Raw genomic sequence first — 13,642 nt, forward strand, 5'->3', positions numbered from 1 at the left:
GTTTTCGGGTCAGTAATTACGCAAACAGAGTGGACCTCTTGCTGCTAAAGACGCACTATTGGTCGAAAACTGAGAATTCTTCGGTTTAGCGATACTGACTTTCGAGTTTTTTTTTATTTTAGGCTAATCGTTTTGTCTGATTTTTTTTCTAAAACTGTTTTATAAGTTATTTGTAATCAATGTGGCTGTTTGTGTGACTACGTAAGCACTTTAAATGTAAAACTCAATTATGCGTTTCTGAAGGTTTGGTGATGTTACTAGCTTCTTAATCGATAGGAAAATTTCAACGATGCCGACCGAAGTGAAAAGTTAATTTTCCACTGTCGAAAGTGCCCTTCGATTCTTGATTCCAGTTTATGTGATATGCAACATCAAACCACTTTTAGATTCACCCCCTTCCTGTTATGTACTTATGGCCTGTATGAAAGCGCCGTATTCACCGTATTCCGAGTTTGTGGGACATCCTACCATTATGCAACCGTGATTTCTGTTAATAAGACCGCTTACACTGGTTAACAGCGGAGAAAATTGGCACGAAAACCTTTCAAAGAAAAAGCAAGTTTTATTATGCAGCCACGCGCGTCATCCACAAAGCCGCATTGCATCATCGAATTGCAACGGATAAAATCGTCGGGACCACCCTCGATGGTTTCTTTTAAAAGCGGGATTGGCGTTCGGGTCTTTAACTCTCGGGTTTCTGTTTATCAGGTCCTGATCCCACGTTGCAAGTTTGCCTTTGCCTCAACCGCGAGCCTTTTGTGAGCTCCGAAGCCACTTCTAGGTGTATCGATGGTTTTTTTCGTTAAAATACGCACTTCAAAAGTTTGCCTCGAAAGAGATTCCTGCTTCACCCCGTGTAGTTTTTGTATGTCTTTTTAAAAATGAAATTAACTGATTTATTTTATGGAAAACAGAACAGATTCTTGCTTCATCCAGTGTAAATACCTAAAGGGAGTTTGTTTGTCCATTTAAGAAAAAAATGAACTATATGACCGTATATTCTATTTTTCAACCTTTAAAAGTAGATCCAAAACAAACCATTAGGGGAAAAAAGTTCTACTTTATTAAACAGTTCTGCTTAAAAATGCAAAAACAAACAAGAAATTACAATAACTCTATTTTTTTACCTTTGTGATTTTTTTGGAATTTACAATATTGAAAAACGATCAACAACAGACAGCGTTGGACCAGGCATAGATCGTAATATAAACACTAAAAAAAAATATTTTTACCAACTTTTAAAGTAGATTCACCAGACTGTCAAAAACGTAGAATTCATAGTAAAATTTCTACCTAAAACGAACATTTCCACCTTTTTGGTTCTACAATTATTGGTAGCGAGAATTGTTTAATCTTGCCTTATCTTAGATAAGCCACTGGCGTTGGTAATTAGGGATGTTCAAAGTAGAATACTAAGGTATTCTAGAATAATAGGTTTCGAATCTAGAATAACGAATCCAGAATATCGAATCCTAGTATAATTTTTTTAAATTATTTAACCTCGATTTTGTTTGGGGAAGGGATTTTTTGCTAACAGGTGTACATTATAATAAAAAATCTCCCATATGTAAATCTCCCATTCTTAACAACTGTAATTTGAAGCAGTTGTGGAAACTGTAATATGTCCACTGTCCAGGTTGTTGCCAAAACTTATATTTTTGTCAATAGTGAGAACAATGCAACACCGAACACAGAACTGTTTAGCAATTCGGTCCTGTTTTTGAAGCATTGTTGGGTTTTTGTGCTTCTTTTTTTGACTAAAATGATGTTATGCAGTCAAATAATGTACTGCAAAGAATACCTATTGACATAACGAATACTTGACAATTACGCTGTGCATTACAGTATAACCTCGCTGAAGGCCTAAAGTTGACCTTAAGTAATCCTATAGCGCATTTGGTCGACATCCAGCACCTCTTACAACGTATTGTTACGTTTGCAACTTAACGCATTTAGGGAAATTGGGAACTCCCCACCTGAACTTACACGTTAGTCGCTCGCCCAATAATGCTTGATTGACACCTAATTATTAGACGAACGTTATCGCGAGACGCGAAGTAATTGGTCGCCCGAAAAAACGCTGACACTGCACTAACTGGTTACATTTAAAGCAATCACTATAAATTGGTCGCCGCAGCGACAGGCCAACTTACCACACGCGTTTGTACAATTAGGCGCAACAATCGGCGGTAAAACATTAAATTATATCGGTTCCAATTACCCGAAATAAACGGCAGAATTGGATTCGAATCTCATCTGGATTCGAATCCAAGGATTCGATATTCTACTTTGAACATCCCTATTGGTAATGCGTTTAAAAGTGGATACAGGCAAAAGTTATCTTGGACATATTGCCCTCGGGGTAGGATCACCAAGCATCATCTCGCCTCCAGGAATGTAATTGCGGAATTTGTTTGTTGAACCAGTGGCACCTGTACATCGCAGACTCCGCGCTGTAAATTACGACCATTCTCTTGGAAATTTGGCAATTTGTCTCAATCCCCCCGTAATACGCAATTGCTTTGAGAGCAATTAGGCCAATCAACTTCTGATTTTCATTGGGTGCTTAGTATATAATCACCCCTTTGGTCGTTGGTGGGCGATGATTTCGGAAGCTTTGCCTTTAAATCTGCGTCGTTTGAGTGTTTGCTATCGAATGAACTCAGACAGCTTACATCGCAAAAGTTTGCCGGAGAAAATTATACCTACTTCAAGATTTCGCAAAGTGTAAACCATTTACATTTCGGCGGCGCGAATAATTTAAAAGCTAAATTAAATTTAAGGGATTGCATTTATGTAAAGCCTGTCATAGAGCCGTCTATGATCAAACCGACCATCAAGCTTTGCCCTTATGCTGATTTGCCTTCTAAAGGTCCCTTATGCTGATTTGCCTTCTAAAGGTAACGAACGTATCATATGCTGTTAAACGCCCAGTATTAATTTTTTATTCTTTAAAAATCCAACTTTTTTAACAGGTCGGCAATACCGTAAAATATCTTTTTACATTGCTTAAAACCGTCACAACTTTAATACCTCCACTAATAAAATATATCAGTAATGTATTCAGCTTTCCAAATATCGTCGAGCAATAACGCTATACTCTCTATTCAGAGATTTGATACCCACAGCATTGCGCACGCTTAATCCACCGATCAAGTTCATGCCGTGTTTCGTTGTTTTGTGTGGATTTGTGTTCGGAAATTACTGTCAGTTGCGAAGGTGCCTCTGTAGCACTTAAGTTAAAGCTGAAATTTACCTGAAAGGCTTTGTAGAAATAACAAGCTAGGCAACCTGACTTTGACGAATCGATTAACCCAAGGTTACCATGTTTAGCGGTTTTATGCATTCGGGCATTCGCGCATACTCCATGCAGTTGGTGCAGTCTTGTATATTTTCCGTAATTTGAAGTTTCCACCATAAAACTCTTTCAATTGGAAAATTGTTTTTCGAGCAAAATTTTATTAAAGTACACCAACATTTCGACCACCTATTCGGTCAATCTTCTTCAGGGCAACATTTTCGCAACTATAGGCGAAAAAATATTTATATATCAGATAACCAGACAAACAACAAAAAAAATGGACCACGTTCAAGTTTTTTTCGCTTATAGTTGCACTTATATTGCCCTGAAGAAGAGTGACCGAATAGGTGGTCGAAAGTCGAAACGTTGTTACTTTAAACAAATTATGCTCGAAGAACAATTTTACTATTGAAACAATGCTGCCAGCAAAAGTTTTTCCATAAAATTCCTTTCCTTGATGCTTAAAGGCTTAAACCGTGGAAGCGTCATTCGCTCCTCGAGGCATCCAACACTGTTTATATGGAGCTTAAGTGAAGACGACCATTAACGCTTGTCAATTGCCCATCTGCGCCACTGTCTCGGGTCTTTTTTTATGGCGTATCGCGGTTAAAAAATACCGCTGATATTAAGAGGCCACGGCGAGTGACTGGCATATAGCTGACGTATGTTGTCAGGGCGCAATTTTTTTGAGGTTGCGAGAAACACTATCTGTGTCATTACGTTGGTCATTCAAACTGAGCTGAAGCCCGTCTTTCAGATTGAATTAATTTGTGTTTTTTAAGTGTTTGTGGAAAAAAATATACCTGACTAGTACGAAGCATGCTATTTTCTAGTAATCTCAAAGCTGAAAACAAGTTAGACTTGGTTTTGTAAGTAAAGCCTTTCTTGGATTTTTTAAGCCAATCAATCATTGCATTACTTTTCTTTTTACGGGAATCTTTTATCGCCGATATCCGCGGCCGGATTTGTGTTAGTAAAATAAATCCTGCTGTAATCTGATGCCAATGTTTATTCGGGCTTTCCCTCCATTAGGGATTACAGTACAATTTTTCCAACACGTTTTTGTGCAATTTTAGCGATAAATCGAGTAGGTTACTATTACGCTTTTATCCATGTTTTTAAGAACTTATGAAATCATGAAACGTCTAATACCTGTTGGCGCGTATCAGGGATGCCCTTAAGTCTTTGAATTGATTTTCAAATCGAAAAGTTCTTGAAAAACCCTTTAATTTTCCATGTCTTTGAAAATATTCTTTAAATTGATTAATGTTGCATCTTGCACTATGTGTTTAAAAAGCACGGTAAAAAATATATTGTTGACCATGGCATTTCTGCTGTATTGCGTTCTCATTAAATTCGAACCACGTAAAGAAAAACAGATTCAAATTTTCGATCTTTCAAAGCCGGTAAATTTTCTTTAATACGTCTGTGAATGTATTCTAAATTATATCGTAAAAGTCTATGGCAACCCTCTATATAACCACTGTGCCTCCTCCGATCTGCTTTTTTAACCCCATGGCCAGTTCAAAGTGCGATAATGCACGATAAGAGGGTGAGAAAAGTTTATCGGACTTTCCAACCAACCCACTGCTACCCCTATCCCCAGTCACTGGCCTTCAGTGTCGAATGACTCGCCACTTGGCCGGGATTTCAGCGTTGACTGACGGCCGACATAAAGGCTTTGAAGCACGGCCTTGCGTCGCTGCCAGTAAAACTTAAAGCTAAAGCCTTTCCCTCCCTAACCCCGCCTTACTTCTCTTCAAGCCATCGTATTGACTTTCCCCTTTGTTTGCGCCCGCGCGAGCCAGGCCCAAGAAAAAACAACACTTGTTGACGGGGCCAGGTTGCTTGCTCTTGCTTTTTGCGCTGCCTATCGGGGGTCGACGACCCTCGGCGCTTAACCCCGTTTTAAGTGTTTTTTTCTTCTTACAGGAGTGCACCCCGTGGAGAAAGTTGTGCATTTTTTCGTTTTGAACCGGTTTCATATTCTTGGTGTAACTCAAGTGGCGAATATTATTTAAAGAGAATAATGGCAAACAGTTTAACTTTTCCAATACTTCTTACATAGTTTTTGTAAGTTCCCTTCAATTAATCTTTTATCCAAGAAAGGCAATTAGTTAATAAGTTACTTTTTTGTTTTTGACTGTATTTTATATTTATTTTAAACGTTGTTGTATCCCCGTTTATCAATGTCTCGTGTTACCCCGATGTCCATGTCGAAGACATTGTTTTAAACAATCAAATTTTGTCCCAATTAAACCGCGTCCCTCCAAAAAATAAAAAAAATTAAATGTTATCAGATACACAAAATACGTGGCGGTAAAAAGAAACCCGCAGAGGATAAAGGTTGTAGTTAAACGTATTGGATAAATATCAAACCCATACAGAAGAAGGTGGCATTTCGTGAACGTTTCGAACCAATCTTCATTCATTTTCAACATCATGCTATAAACGAAATGTTCGAAACTTTCGCAAAACGTTTCCCAGCATACCGCCATGCTTGCATGCGACTTGTTGTCTTGACCCCTGACACCGGCAGTGAAAGTGGCCGTTCGTCTAATTGCCGCGTTGACGGAAAACACGATTTGCCAGTGACGCGTTACTGCCATTTTCTCGCTTGACAAACTGCCCAAAAGCGGCCTGCTTCAGCTATTAACTGCCAGCAATGCGGCCGTTTCCTATCGCCCAGCCAGCGTTTAAGACGCAGCAAATTCCTGGCTTTTTTAAAGGTTGCCGAAGTTAATAGGCTTTGAATGGTTGGCAAGTGAAACGATCCCATAGAAATCCCTCAAGTCTATTTCTTTTTTTTACGTAGTTTATGTCAGATTCTTTTGTGGAACGAAATCTCTACATTACGTCGTCTTTAACCGTAGCTTACTTTGATTTGGGAATTTAAAACCGGTCTCGTATTTTTTGGGAAAATTATTGTTTCAGAAAGCAATAATTATTGGCAATCATAGCCATCATCGATTTTTAGGCTTTGTAATTCTGGCCTTCGTTAAAAGTCAAACTATATGGCTCTTTAAACCAGGACAAAATTCAAAACTTTTTTTTAAACAATTAAAAACGTATAAACGCGCCTTAAGTTTGCTTTCAAAGTAACATTGCTTAAATAGTTTAACTTACGTCAAAGCCCTTGCCAAGATCCGCCTGCTCGATTCTGATTGGCCGGCGTTCGGTTTCGCATCGCTGCGCACCCAGTGGGTCACGCTAAATGGACCAAAATCAAGCATTTGGGCGCCTTTTTGCGCCGCACGCCAACGCGATCAGTTGAAATAACAATCGACCGGGCGTTTGGCCAAGCTTCAACCCGATCTCTTAACTGTGACGTAGACTGACCGGTAAGCCGGTCATTTCAAGCAGAGACTTCAAACAATAGTCTTCTATGTTTGGGTTTTAGGTTAAATTTAAAAATATATAAAACAGAAGTAACCAGGGCTGGGGAGCCACCGTAAAATAGCATTAGCTCCGGCTCCAGCTCCGGAGCCATAAGGCAATTATTAAATGGCTCCGGCTCCAGCTCCGGAGTCGTAAAACTCATATCCTTTGGCTCCGGCTCCAGCTCCGGAGCCATCAAATACACACCCAATGACTCCGGCTCCAGCTCCGGTGCCACCAGTCACTTATTCAATGGCAAGTTTTAAAAATTGCTTTTGGCTAAGTAACGTTGGAGATGGAACAAAATATAATTTCTTAGCTTTAGCACCACAAATTGAAAAATGGCTCCAGCTCCACAAAAATAATAAAAATGGCTCCGGCACCGGCTCCAGCTCCACAAAAATAATAAAAATGGCTCCGGCTCCGGCTCCAGCTCCACAAAAATAATAACAATGGCTCCGGCTCCGGCTCTGGCTCCAGAGAAAATGCTTAGCTCCGGGCTCCGGGCTCCAGCTCCGGCTCCCCAGCCCTGGAAGTAACTGAGTTTCCAGTGCTAAATATTTTTTTACTAGCACGAAAAATTACCTTGTGCACTTTAATTATTCGTATTTATTTAACATTATAACACTATTATCATTTGCTAAATAGTGGATTCTAACATTTTTTTATTAATTCGCGCTTGTATCATTTAATATAGGGTTAGGTTTGTTTAAAAGTTTTCGCACCTCGATCGAGATATATCCAATGATGAAATGGTTTGCGTGTTTCTGTTTTTTCAGTATCTAGTTTGCTAGTTTGCAAATAGTAATGACGTCAATTGTTAGCGGATCACGATACTTTTTGTCCAAAATATCGGTTATCGGACTCCCCTATCCCCGATCTTGTCCAGGTTTTCTTAAAACTCTTGTTGTTTTGGGTTAAATTTCTGTGTAAACCAACTAAGGCGTCTTCGAAAAAAGTGATCGGTCTCATTTTCAGGTGCAATCAATTCCGTTTGTTCCCGACGGGTTTTAGCCGTTGCAGATTAGAAGTAAAAACCAAACTTATCTCTTGTTATGCTTTCGAATTAGCCGGGAAGCAATCCTAACCGCTTTGTAGCCGCCGTTTTTTTCGTTTTGTTTTGTGTCGCGGTAAACGCGTGCCACTCTCCAAAGCCCGCGTCTTTCTTTTCGCTTTCAGGCAGAGGATTACGCTAAATACACCAGAGTGTTACGCACGTTGTACAGGCGACCTATTTGCCCAACCTCGCGTCACTGTTTCTCAGCTCTATTAAAACTACCTGATTGCCCGCGGTGAAAAGGTCAATTTTTGTCGCGGCTTTGTTTTGTTTCTCTAAAAACAAAACAAACTTACCGCCCACAGGCCTTTCCCCCCCCCCCGCCTTTTTCTAGGCTTTTTGTGTCACAAGTAGGTCGATCAGTATCGGTATTTGTCCGACACCAGAGTCGGTGGTATTATCGACCATATTCTTTCCTTCACAAAACTTCGATTTCCCCCCCTTAAGATTGTTAAAAAAAGTCAGTTAACGAGCAACGACTGAAGGCTTCAATAACGATCAAAAACTTCAATAACGGTAAAGCAATTTTAAGCCTATTAATGTAAAAACAACCTTCGAAGGTTGTTGAATTTATTTTAATTTGTTTGTTTGGCGTTGGTACTGACGATATTTTGTATCGGTTTGGCGCCGTACTTTCAAAATGTCGGGTTTTGATTTCGGAATGAAATATTAAGTATCTGATGACCCTAACCTCGAGCAAAGTGCATTTATATTGTTCTCAATTTATTTCCATTTTTAACGTTGTTGAACACCATGAAAAAATATAAGTTTCCGTCAAATGTCGCCTGTGCCGTTATCGCGTCAAATATATTTGCCTATTGTTGAAATCCTTAACTTGCCTATACGTTGCGTTAAAAACAACACAGACACAGTCTCAAATACCAGGTGGTCACGCAAGCCGGTCAACAGTGGTGTGGAGTTCATTTAGGCTCAGATTAGTCATCCCAGTTCCGGAGCTAGTCCCAAAACCCCATTTCCATTCGCGCGCGCTTTACCAATGAAATCACTACGAGATTGCGCCCAAACAAGCTCCTACATTCAAAAGGCCTTTTCAGTGGCAGCCGCCCCTATCGGCAACAAACAAATCAAACAGCGCTGACTGCTCCAAGCTAAGCTAAGGCAAACAAGAGGTACAAGGCTTTGCGACATGACTTTGCCAGTTGTGACGCGCATGTGGCGACTTGTGTGCCTCGACACGCCGATTGGCGGCCGGGAATGTTGGTCTTCTTTGCCATTACAACGTGTTTTTGCTTGGTCTTGTTCCGGTCGCGTGTAAATGAGCTTCGTGTCGCCTGTGCAAAGGCGTAGCCCCCCCCCCCCTAAATGCGTTGCGGGACATTGTGTTGGGTTATGCCTGTCGTTGCCATGCCCGATTTCGAGCAAAGTATGTTTTGACGAAATTTTCTGTCGCCCTAGTTTGGAAACCCGCATGCAAGGCGATAGAATATGGCAATAGGTGGGAAACAATTGCGACAAATTGCCTTGAAAATATAATTTTGCTTACATAGATGTACATTGCATTTGGATGAGAAATATGTTTAAAACTGTTTCGAAAACATTACTTCTTTTCAATTGTCCATAAAGTGAAATATCAGAAATTGTCTTAGATCTTCAATCTGACGAGTACATATAAAGTCTAAAAGGGTCTTCATTTACTAACTTCAGTTTGCAATTTACTGTGTTGACTTGGATCGTATATACTGGATTCTAAACAAATTGGGGTTAGATTAAATCCCTTGTCAAGAATCCTAAAAGTAAAAAAATCGTAAAGTTTAATCCCGAAAAATCATAGCAATTTTTTTAAGATATATACAACCTTTTACTAACCCTCGAAGAAAAAGACCCGGTTTGCGTTTCAACTTTTCCAAAACTTATCAAAAGCCAATGGTTGTTCGTCCCTTGGTACTTACTGTTTAAATCATCTAACTAGTTATTAGCCACTACTGGTAAGTAAGTTTTAAAGCCCATATGAACAAGCCTGGAGTTTCCCATCATTCTTCTACCGCAAATACCAGACGCAGTCGTTCAGTCAGTCCGTTGAAACACAGACAGGCCAATACCTCTCCCCCTTTGATCTATTTTAGAGCGTCTCTGGCCGCCGCAAAGAAACCGCCTGAATTCATTCACCCCGCCGCCTTACCCACCCCAAAGATGCCAATTATTCCTCAAACAGCCCGCCGCCCGAATTACTGTCACAATTGCGCGCATTACGGGGCCAATTTGAAGGCCGTAAACGTCTGCGATTCGGCCGCTAAAAACGGCGTATGTGGACAGATGCGCTTTTTGTTTCAAGCGGTCAGGTTTAAAGATTTTTACTTGGAAGGAAAGCTGTTTTTAGACGCTTGTAAACGTTGCGTTTTGTCTTTTTCGTTTTGCAATAAAACGTCGTATATATAGAAGCAAAGGCCACGTAATACGCGTTTCACTGGAATCGTAAGGGTATTTGCTGGAAAACTTCCATCGACTATGATAAAATTTGACCAATGGTTTCACCAATTGGGAAATTCTTCTTCCGGCAATACTTGTTATTAAATATACCGACGTTTCGATTGGCTAAACAGAAAATCTCCCTAAGTGTAACCCAGAAGAAGCAGAATATTCAACGGTTTTACACTACGCATACACCAAACCTGGGAATGTGCATTTCCACAAAAAAACGGAAATCGCACACCACACTTCTGACAGATGAGAGCTCCCGTCCAAACGGTAAAGTGACGTTGATTATAGCTCCGTCGCCAAACGCAGATGGTCTTAAAGCGTCCGCCTGTTTGGATTGCGTATTTGTGTTTGCTCTCTCGCTCGCAATATGCGACGCATGCTGAAGTGAACACAGTCGATCTCTGCCAATCCACGATTTATTGCCGCCCCACTTCCTATCAAGTCGCTATTAAAATTCCGAATCTCCCAGGTGTTCCATGTCTGCTGTCTTTCTTGAGATGCCATATGTACGACAGGCTTTGTTTAGTTTCTTGATCGCAGGGCTACAAATTTTTGTTGTACGGTCTGTGTAAATTTTCGTTTTTAAGCAATGTATAAGTTTTATCCTCGAAACTTGGGCGGTACATTAAATTTTCCGTTGAACAAACGAGCAAACTTACTTCTTAGCGGCAAGACCATTAAACTTGTGACCAAACTTGGTCTACTTGATAAATCTACTTGTCTAGTACGATGAATTATAGCGATAAGCAGCTACTGATTTGACTATAAGTTTGTAAATTGCTTGTTTCTAACTTGGTACAATCATCATTAACGTTCTTATTCCTAGTTTTTCACATGGCCAATAGGGGGTACGCGACCAGATAAAAGGTTTCCAACCACTGTTTTAAAATCATATTTAACCACAAAAAATAGTGCTATGAGTTCTCCGTTTACACATTAAACGACCTATAATAAAAAAATATGCTGTTTGTGATGGAAGCGTAGTTTTATAACTAAGGTTTAAGAAAAATAAGTAAATATGAGCAAAATGCTTTCTTTTTAAACTAGGTAACGCGACCAAAAAAAGTTGAGAAATACTAGTTTTATAAAATCACCTTTTCCAACTATAAAGGCTACAACAAAGCAGGCCAAAAAGGTAGCACACAGCACTGCACAACACAGCGGTGTTGGCGGCGGCGTCAAAAAAGACTTCACTCTCCCGGCGGGTCCTTCACTCGCGCTGGTTTATACAGCCACATGGGAGGCTCTAAAATGAGCGCGCCATGGCCCTCGTTTGATCTGGCAGACCGGAGCCCGCCTCTCGTGTGTTAGCTCGCTGCTTTTCTCCGAGCGCTGAAGGACGTCCAATAAAAGTTCTAGCGCGGTCTCTGCGGCCACCGAGATATTACATTACGCGCCGCCGCGATCAGTCTCTGTACTCTCTGTGTTACCCCAGACCATGCGACTATACGAACCTAGATCGTTAATTTGGCCTGGTTGACGATGAACCACGGTCAATCCATGACGTAACACGTGGAATTTGTGATAATATTGAGATTTTAGTGCTGAAAATAGAGTTTAGATTAAAAAGACTACATAACACCCTGACTTTTGAAGTCGTATCGTTCTTCCGTTGAAAAGCATTTGCTCAACCATTTTTTTAGGATTTAAGATTATAGACTTGAACCAAGCTCGTAATCGACCAAACGTCATCTTTGCACTTGGCTAAATTGGAATGGTGGCTTTTGGCGAAATACTTTAGTGTTCTTGCCTGACATATTCGTCAGTTTGATGACAAATGTCATGGAGCTTATGTGAAATATTTGCCTACAAATGTATGAATTATTCCCTAACCCTCCACCCAAGATACTCTAATACCCATCAATCATAAAATCAGAGGATTTTTTAATAATTGTAAAGATATTGTTAAAACGCCATTTTAGTTCTATAGATTGGAATTAGAATAACCCAAATGTTTTGCTTTATCTCCGATTCTTATTACCTAGGGCCCTAGAATATTATTTTGTAAACTGTTTATATTTGCTAACCCCAAGCAGTCTGATGAATGTAAATCATTTTGGAAATTGGAAAATGACTGTGCGATAAATCAAAACCTTCTTTATGTCTAGCATAGAATGTACATCGAAAACCCGTTTGCCTAGGTTAATATCACATAACGATTAGCCCGCTGCTATACAATTACAAACAGTAATACCTGTGTTGCAGCAATTTTGAGCAAGCCTACCGTTAAACGCGTCATAATCTTTCCCGCTAATAAATAAATAAATAAACATGTGGCATTCGATTCTCGAAACGCGCTCACCACGGATTCATTTCACCCAAGCGTTCGCTCACCCATAATCCGGCATTCCTGCAAACAAGACAACGCAAAACAGCTTTGCGGCCAAACAGCGCTAAACGGCCCGTTTTTGCGGCCAATGCGATTCGGTCGGCACCTTGTTTGCACTGTTTTTTGTGTAGTTGTTTTACCCGCAAAAGAAAAAAAGTGTGTAAACCAGACTGCCAACTGTTGAGCGGCCGCAAAAATGCCCAAAAATAGAGTTTAAAACAAGGCTAAAAAAGGTTCCGGCCTCTGAAATTGGCCACGAATGCTGCACTGCAGAATTCTTCACTACTTCCGTTTCGCGGGTTGGCAAATCCTATTTAGTAGATAAACCTCGGCAAATCCTATTTAGTAGAGCTCGAGAGACGGCTTGTTGACTGTTTACGGTTGTGTGCTGTCGACAGCGGCCGGCGTTTACCGAGCTGTTCGGAATTCGGCGATCATAATTCTGTTTTCCCCGTCCAGGTATATTTAGGGTTTAAGCATTTGTACCTCCCCCCTCATATGGAAAAACAATGCAACGATTGTCGCGATTTTGGAAGTTTGAACTTGGTGTTCAAATGCAGCAACTGCGCGATTTTAGGGTTCCTTATATTTTTGCGTCTATTATTAAACCATAACTTTAATCTAAAAATAATAAAATCCTAAAAAATGGAAATCTGTGAAGATTTTGTTCTTTGCTTATAGCTTCCCTGCTTTCAAACAAATCCAAATGTTAACCCTTACTTACCCAAAAATAGTGCAGACTTTTATACAGTTCTATGAATGCCGTCGGACGAAAAGTCGTCTATTTCGAAATGTGAGCCTATATGCAACGAAACTTGTGGTTTAGCCACAGGCTATTTTTGTTCTTACAAATTGCTTTCGGTAGTCGGTAGGAAGTCGCGTGCCATCCATGAGTAAAACTCCATTTGTTTATGTTGCATTCTACTGTGCTAGATTTCTTCCAACCTATTGACTTTATAGTATCGGTACAATTGTGGTTTCAATCCCGGACGAATGCGACCTATTTCAGATTCAATGTCCGCTCTGTGTACCTCAGTTTCAAAATATTGTGACAGCCAGGGCGGAATAAAGGCTTTGCGTGCGTGCACCGCTTTCATTCAAGTTACGCTGAATGTGTTTTGTATTCAGATCTTTGAAG

General features: G+C 40.2%; 1 protein-coding gene across 1 annotated transcript in view; it reads left to right on the plus strand.

Moving 5' to 3' along the window:
• Window positions 1-13,642, plus strand: part of LOC146139400 (low-density lipoprotein receptor-related protein 6-like) — a 68,548-nt gene that overhangs the window by 15,362 nt on the left and 39,544 nt on the right. The window lies entirely within an intron of this gene.

Source organism: Ascidiella aspersa, chromosome 6 (assembly GCF_963924565.1).
Source record: "Ascidiella aspersa chromosome 6, kaAscAspe10.2, whole genome shotgun sequence".
NCBI classification, from domain to species: domain Eukaryota; kingdom Metazoa; phylum Chordata; class Ascidiacea; order Phlebobranchia; family Ascidiidae; genus Ascidiella; species Ascidiella aspersa.